General features: G+C 49.6%; 1 long non-coding RNA gene across 2 annotated transcripts; it reads left to right on the top strand.

Moving 5' to 3' along the window:
- Positions 1-2,740: 2,740 nt before the first annotated feature.
- Positions 2,741-6,994, top strand: LOC123064191 (uncharacterized). Of its 2 annotated transcripts, XR_006430646.1 has the most exons (4): positions 2,741-3,257; positions 4,869-5,036; positions 5,127-5,395; positions 6,345-6,994. It is a non-coding gene; the product is annotated as an uncharacterized lncRNA (long non-coding RNA). The 2 variants fall into 2 exon arrangements; XR_006430647.1 differs by lacking the exon at positions 4,869-5,036 and having other exon boundaries at positions 2,746-3,257; positions 5,292-5,395; positions 6,345-6,993.
- The last annotated feature ends 562 nt before the right edge of the window (positions 6,995-7,556 follow it).

The following is a 7,556-nucleotide window of genomic DNA, read 5'->3' as shown; positions in this document are numbered from 1 at the left end:
CCAGGCCCCCCTCCCGCCTAACCCTGTAGCGTTTGACCACGGGATCTAGCCCTTTGACTTTGCACGGACGGGCTTTGACCAGCGGACCTTCCCACCCGGTTGTGTTAGGTCAGCCCATAGGAACACTTTGGAGCAACAACCGGGCCAGACCCACAGCAAGATCCCCTCCATGTAGACCCGACGCACCCATTTCCCCCCTCTAGGTGCCAGCGGCGGCGCCGTCCGTGAGGGGGGCACACCCCGGACACGCTCCGGTGGCATTGCTACCCCCGAGGGCCCCCGTCCCGCCTAACCCTGTAGCGTTTGACCACGGGATCTAGCCCTTTGACTTTGCACGGACGGGCTTTGACCAGTGGACCTCTCCACCCGGTTGTGTCGGGTCAGCCCAGAGGGACACCGGGGAGCAACATCTGGGCCAAACCCACAGCTAAATCCACTCCGTGTAGACCCGATGCGGTAGTTTCCCCCCTCCAGGTGCCGGCGGCGATGCCGTCCGTGAGGGGGCCACGCACCGGAGACGCGTGCGGCCTCTTCGGACATGCCACAACACCACCCCACATGTATGAGGCGCGGTACGATGCTCCGGTGGCATTGCTACCCCCCAGGGCCCCCGTCCCCCCTAACCCTGGAGCGGTTGACCACGAGATCTAGCCCTTTGACTTTGCACGGACGGGCTTTGACCAGTGGACCTCTCCACCCGGTTGTGTCAGGTCCGCCCATAGAGACACCCGGGAGCATCATCCGGGCCAGACCCACAGATGCATCCACTCCATGTAGACCCGACGCGTCCGTTCCCCTCCTCCAGGTGCCGGCGGCGGCGCCGTCCGTGACGGGGCCACACCCCGGAGATGCGTGCCGCCTCTTCGGACCTGGCATAACACCATCCGGTTGTGGTAGGTCATCCGATATATATGAACACTTGGAGCAAAGTCCCCTTCGTATAGACCCGATGCGGCTATCCCCATTCCAGTTGCCGGCTGGCGGCGGCACCGTTCGTGAGGGGGGTCACACCGCTCTGTACAGAACCGAAAAATAATGTATGTATGCTTATTAACACATACTATATGTAAGTTAGTTAAATAATAATAATAAAGAAAACAGTGAAGAAAAAGAAAAAAAAACTATATGTATGCTTACTATATGCTTATTAACACATACTATATGTATGCTTATTAACACAATCTATATGTATGCTTATTAACACATACTGTATGCTTAATAATAATAATACTATATGGGAAAAAAGAAAAAAAGAAAAAAAACTATGCCGACGGCAAAGCCGTCGGCATAGCTACGGCCAGGGCAGATGGACAGCGCCGCGGATCGATGACGTGTCACCTGTGCCGACGGCTGCCGTCGGCATAGGTCCTGGTCGGTGCGCTCTGGATCGGTGACGTGTCACCCGTATCTATGCCGACGGCCACCCGTCACGGCCGTCGGCATAGATTTGACGTCGTTAGCCGGCCGTGATGAGCGTTGTCGGCGGGCCCGCATCTATGCCGACGGCCAGTATATGCCGACGGCAGCTGTAGGTGTAGTCCGGGATAAGCCGACGGCTGCGTTGTGCCGACGGCTGCTGTCGGCGTAGACGGGGATAGCCCGACGGCGGTTGTATGCCGACGGCCAGGATCTAGCTGTCGGCATAGCTCGGATTAGGCCGACGGTGGCCGTCGGCATACATTTGGCTGTCGGCTTAGAGCCCTGTTCCGGTAGTGAGGGCAATGGCGACATTGACACTGAAATTTCCTTCAACCAACCGACCTCGTTAAAATCAAGGATGCATCACACTCACACACAAACACACCCAGCCCCTCCGCATCGAAGGACCGTTCATTCACGCTCCGCTATACTACTATCTGAAGCGAAAAAGTTCAAGCCGAGTGACAAAGCGAGCACGACGCAGAAGCATAGCTCCCTTCTGCAATGAAAACGTGCAAGAGCCAGCCAAGCCTAATGCCCGACGCCAGGGCTGGGCACGGACCGCATCGACCGCGCCGCCCTCGAGAACCCCCTCGGCGCGGCCGCCGCCACCGCCGATGCCGCCTCGCCGTCGTGGCTCGGCGACACCCTGAGCACCAGGCCGCCTTTGAAGTGCACCACCTTGCCGCCCTGGTCCTGGCCCGTCACCGGCAGCTTGCGGCCTTGGCACGGCGAGCAGCCGAGCAGGAGGACCAGCAGCAGCACGGCGAGGAACGCCCACACGAGCACGCCTTTGTTGCTGCTGCCGCCGCGGCGACTGTGGGTAGGACGTTGCTCTGCTTCTGTACAGGGGCGATCACACGAGCTGAAGGAAGAACTGGAGCTCGTGTTGAGAAATGTGGCTGGTGCTTGGCTACGCTGCTCACGCCCGATACATATATATGGCCCGCGGATGATTCCAATTAAGCTCCCCGTGTGGAGAATTCTTCGTGACCAACTGCCGGCGGCCGGCAGGAGAGAAGAGAGCGCCTTTGTTTATTATTTTTGAAACGGCGCAAGTAGTCTATAGGTTTATTCCATGTCTTGTTAAAGCGATAGTCAATGAGTTCCTTCCTTGTAAATATAGAGTATGCGTGGCTTTGCTCCATGCATGTCATCTATACTACCCCTATAAAAGAAAGAGAGGGCGGAGAACCAAACAATCAGATCCATTCATTAGCAAGATCTAATGGCTCCTAATCTTTTCATGTTTAACGCTATAAGCCACCGAATTAAGCCGGTAATCCGTCGATCACTAACCCTGTCCGCCGTTCAGAAAAAAAAACCGCTGCGCACCACGCCCGCACGACTTTCGCCCACTCCCCCTCCTCCTCCCAACAGACGCCAGCCGTTCGCCACAGCACGGACGGGCCGCCTCCCACGCCGTTCGCCGCCCGCCGATCCAATCATCCTCCGCAGCCGCTCAGCTTGGCGGGAGGATTTCCCTGGCCTTGCCCCGTCCTCTCGTCTCTCGATCTGATCGAGGCCACAGCTCGGGAATGGCGGCTGGCATGCGGAAGGCGCCATCCATGGAGTGGCGGTGGGTGTCCGCGGGAGAGGAGGATGACGACAAGCTGGAGGGCCGCAGGGCAGGGGGGCCCGCGGCCGTCGGGGCGGCAGCTTCGAGTCGGAGGACGAGGAGGACAACATCGACTACGAGGACGAGGAGCACCGGGAGGCCAGGCAGCGCCTGATTCGGACCGTGCTGACCGTCGACTGGTTCCGGGCGCCAACGGCCAACGAGGTCTCAGGCAACGGCCAACGAGGTCTCGGGCGCGCAGCCTCTCGAGGACCCCGAGGTGAGGGCAGCTCCGCTCCCGGTTCGCCTGTTTTCCCTCTTGCGTCCTTTGATTGCATATGCGGCAAGGTGTTCGACGCGTGCTGTTCATGCCGCGTGCGTGGAATGCCGTGAGAGTGGTGACCGCGACTGCTGCTGATTTTGATTAGCTTCTGTGTTTGCCATTGGATTGGAGAATTGTGAATCTGCACATCCTTGTGGTTCAAGATGGCCGTGCTTGGACGAGGGGATACATATGTTGCGTTCGATCTCAGGCTGCAAGTGGGATGTTCCGCAGGAGCCCGCAAACACGCCCACATCTGCCCCGTAGTATTAGTGGGAATCCAGCATATGTCCACATAATTTTTCACGGGATAAGTGGGCATCCCACATCCCACGTAATCCCTATGTAAATCACAGGCTCAAGCTTATATTTTCTGTTTTGCAATGGACATGGAAGGAGCAGAGAAGTTCAGGCTTCATTATATCAGGTGGAGAATCTTCAGAGTTGACACTGCAAATTATATCTTTTTTGTAGTACTTTTGTTTATCTGGGAGGGGTAATCCTCTGCCTCTACGAAGTTGCAGCTCAGTGGTTCGGCGGGCGTCGCTTCAGTAGAAGAATCACATCGAAAATGATTTTAGAAGTGCCACTGTTATAAGATCAAAATAAGAGGTGAGCAGGGTGCAATCTGCTTGCTTGCAGCTGATGTTCCTTGAAGCAGCGAGCTTCTTCATGGCGTTCTTGAGAGAAGAAGAAATCAAGGAGGATTGGATGGGGAGGGAAGATACCACAACCGCTGACTCGCATTATCAGGCCACAGATGATACGTGATTCAACAGGGTAGAATGAATCGGCTTTGCTCTGAACAATTTAGAGGAAATTGGCTGAAGATGTAGTAGTCGATAGGAAATAAATCACAGATGAGAGAGGGGAAGAAGAAGACTGAACTGCACCTGTACATGGCGGAGGTTGACGACGACATTACGGCGTCCATGGCGGAGTGGGACAGCGGCGCTGGGCGGCCATGGGGAAGGTACACGGCGGCGCCGCGGCCATGGCAGCATGTCATAATCGGGCTAATCCGCACGACTGACGTTCGACTCAAAAGGGATGTGGGTTTGATGTGGGCGCCGCGGGACATCCCACATAATCCCACATCTCTCGGTGCTCTAACCGTGGGTGTCCACGATCGTAAATTATGTGGGCTTGGACGTGGGCACCGCGGACAGCCCGCGTCCACTTGCAGCCTGAGTTCCATCAGAAACATCAATTGTTTTGTTGCTTCATGCAAATTTTCTTTGCATAATATTGTTACTGGCAATCAGGACGAGGTGGGACCGTGGGAATGATGATTACATTCGCGTATGTCATTTGTGACCGTTTTCTTGTGCATGATTGGGAACAATAGTTATTTAATGAGTTAATTTCGTATCACTTAGATGTAGTGTTGAAATTTCTGGGACCCATTACCCACCCCAATCTGCTCATACAAGACATAACTTCTACATAGAAGTGAATCAGTAAACTGCTACTAATCTGGCTGGAGACACTATTTGACTCCATCTGTTATGTAAAATCAGACCACTTTTCCTTCCATAAATGTTTAGATTATTTCGGTGCACGATGCAGGAACCTCTTCCTGCTCCGTGGGTGGTTAAAGCGAGAATACGGGCAGTGATCAAACTTCAAACGTCATAATTAAAGATACATTGCCCAATGCAAGTACCTTTTTCTAGGAGGTTTAAGAACTTGTATAAGCACATGTAGTCTCTGCAATGCAAAATTCCAACCCTATAGGTTTGTGCCCTATGTTCTGCTCTCACTATACTACAATAAGAATATTATTCAAATCGTTCACCACGATGTCCTATATTTCGATGCATGCAGGTTTTCCACTGGGAGAACAAGTTTCTAGATACCACAATAAGAATACTCATTTTCTTGTTCTCTGTTTTTCATTGCAATTTTTTGTTGTGCAATATGAGTTGATATGAATCAAACATCCCAAGTATTATTGTTGACTAATTTTTAAATTACCTCCCTTCCAAGCAGCCCTTGAACAATGAACAAGGAAATTTCGGAGTCCTTGTTTCACTGCCTCCGAGGACGTGGGAGCCACCACCACCGTTGCTTACTTCCACAACTAAAAGTCCTAGGTATCTGTTCTCGCTCCCTATAAGTTGCCGTTTGCATATCATGATTATGTTTTCCAATAAGATTGGCAGAAAAAGATTATCGTTTGCAATGTTTTTTCAAGGAAAAGCTCCCTCGAGGGACATTTCTTGTGAGCAACATATTACATTTGAGTACATGTCACTGCTAAAAACATGATTGAATGGGCAAGAAACATCACAATAATTCATACAAGAAATAGAGAAGGATCTGGAAGAAAGTGTTCCTAGCTAAGTTGTGCGCTTTCTTGTATTGATTTCCAAAAATACGTCTGAAGATAGCATCGCTCATGTATCCCTTCTGGCGAATGAAACTGATAGTGGGTCTCAATTGCCATTTGTGTGGATTCATACTTGAGTCTTGGGAGTTAATTGCTTTAATACCAGTAGCATTATCTGATGAGATGAGGCAACCATGTATTTTCTAGCATCATGACTTCAGCCTACTGGTAGCATTATGCGATGAAATGAGGAGGCGACCATGTTTTTTCCAGTATGATGACTTGAGCCGCAGCATCATGCCGAGTAGCCGAAGAAGTAACTGCAGTCACTTTTATTGTAGATTCGTGTTGGCCAGCTTGAGACTGAATATAAACTAAGGTGCATAGAGAGGGATCGGTCATAATAAGCATCTGTGTACATCATAATTGTATTCCTCCGTCGAGTACACAAGAGGGAGGGGTATGTTGTTTTAGAAGAGGGCAAAATATAGTTAAAAGAGGGCAAAATAAAGCATGTAGGCTGATGAATGTCAATTTAGACCATCATTTTGCAATTGCTACTTTTGGTTCCAAAGGATTAACAAGATAAACTCGATTGTTTATATGACCTTGCACTTATAAGTTTACGTTGCAAATTTTATCACACTAGCAATGTTGTGCGCAGAGATAATTTGTTTCAGCAAACTTGATCATGTGGAGATTGTTGTGTGCAGATATCAGACTTCAGTGGCTATAAGAAAAACTAAAGCTCTGTTTCCACAGGCGAGTAAATGCAGCCTGACTGAAGAACGCAAGCTCTGTTTCCTCGAGCTATGTATTAGGTTGCATATATATAACAAAGTGAGGTCCTCATCCTGGTTGGTTTGGCATGGCCACATCCTCATGGCCAATAAGCTGTTGCGCTAGAGATGGCCAGGCAGTGAGATTTGCCCGACGTGTGGCTCTTGTGAAGAGACGGCCAGCTTTGCGAGGCAAGTATGGCCAGGGTGGCCTTTTGGTCATGATACCAGGTGTTGTCTCCCCCAGTTCCTAGAACATCGCTCCCATCTATGACTGGTGGATGGCGATCAGGTTTCAAAGGAGGAGAAAAAGCATTTTCATGGACTCACCTCGTATGGCGTTAGGAAAAATTGGAACATTAAGTCAATGACACCACATTCAAGATATGATTTTGTTATAGTTGTTCCGGATGCATGGTGGGGGGCTGAGGTTTTGGGCCTCCCTTTTCCCCTCTATTAGACAAAATCTACCTGTATGGGTCTGGCTGTAAAACTAACTTCGACTGACATATCCTTGCTTGCGATGGAATACAAATGTATTTTCTTTAAGCTGTAATACTAAAATACTTGTTTTTGCGATGTAATATGGGTATAGTTGATTTTTTTTGTGCGTGCATACTCAAGGATTTCATGAATGGAATATTGTGTTTTTTCTGCGATGAAACAACACATTATACTTGTATAATCAACTCGCTTCACAAGAATATAATTGTATCTGATGCATGAGATGAATACGACTCATTTGTGTAGGGGGTAGATAAAGCATAGAGCCACCTCCGAAATTGCCATAATGGAATAAGAAAACCAGTACGCTGTGACATAACTACAGTAGATTTTTGGGTTACCAGTTATTTATTACTCCCTATGTTCACTTATATAAGACATTTAAGCCTGCTCAAAACATGCTCTAAATAGTTTAAAATCAGTTCTCCAAAACGCCTTATAAAAACGAACGGAGGGAGTACAACGGTTAGATGCTTGTTTTTGTTTCCTCGAAAAAAATGCTTGTCTGTGCATTGCAATTTGCAAGTCGAGAGGTTCCAAAATCTTGCCTAAATATTTTCTCTGCAATTATTTACTTAAATCTTGCATCCAGAAATTAATATATGATGTTATTTATTGCTTCATAAGTCATAATTAGATGAA

This window comes from Triticum aestivum, chromosome 1A (genome assembly GCF_018294505.1).
Source record: "Triticum aestivum cultivar Chinese Spring chromosome 1A, IWGSC CS RefSeq v2.1, whole genome shotgun sequence".
NCBI classification, from domain to species: Eukaryota; Viridiplantae; Streptophyta; class Magnoliopsida; order Poales; family Poaceae; genus Triticum; species Triticum aestivum.
This window is presented reverse-complemented; position numbering and strand designations above follow the sequence as displayed.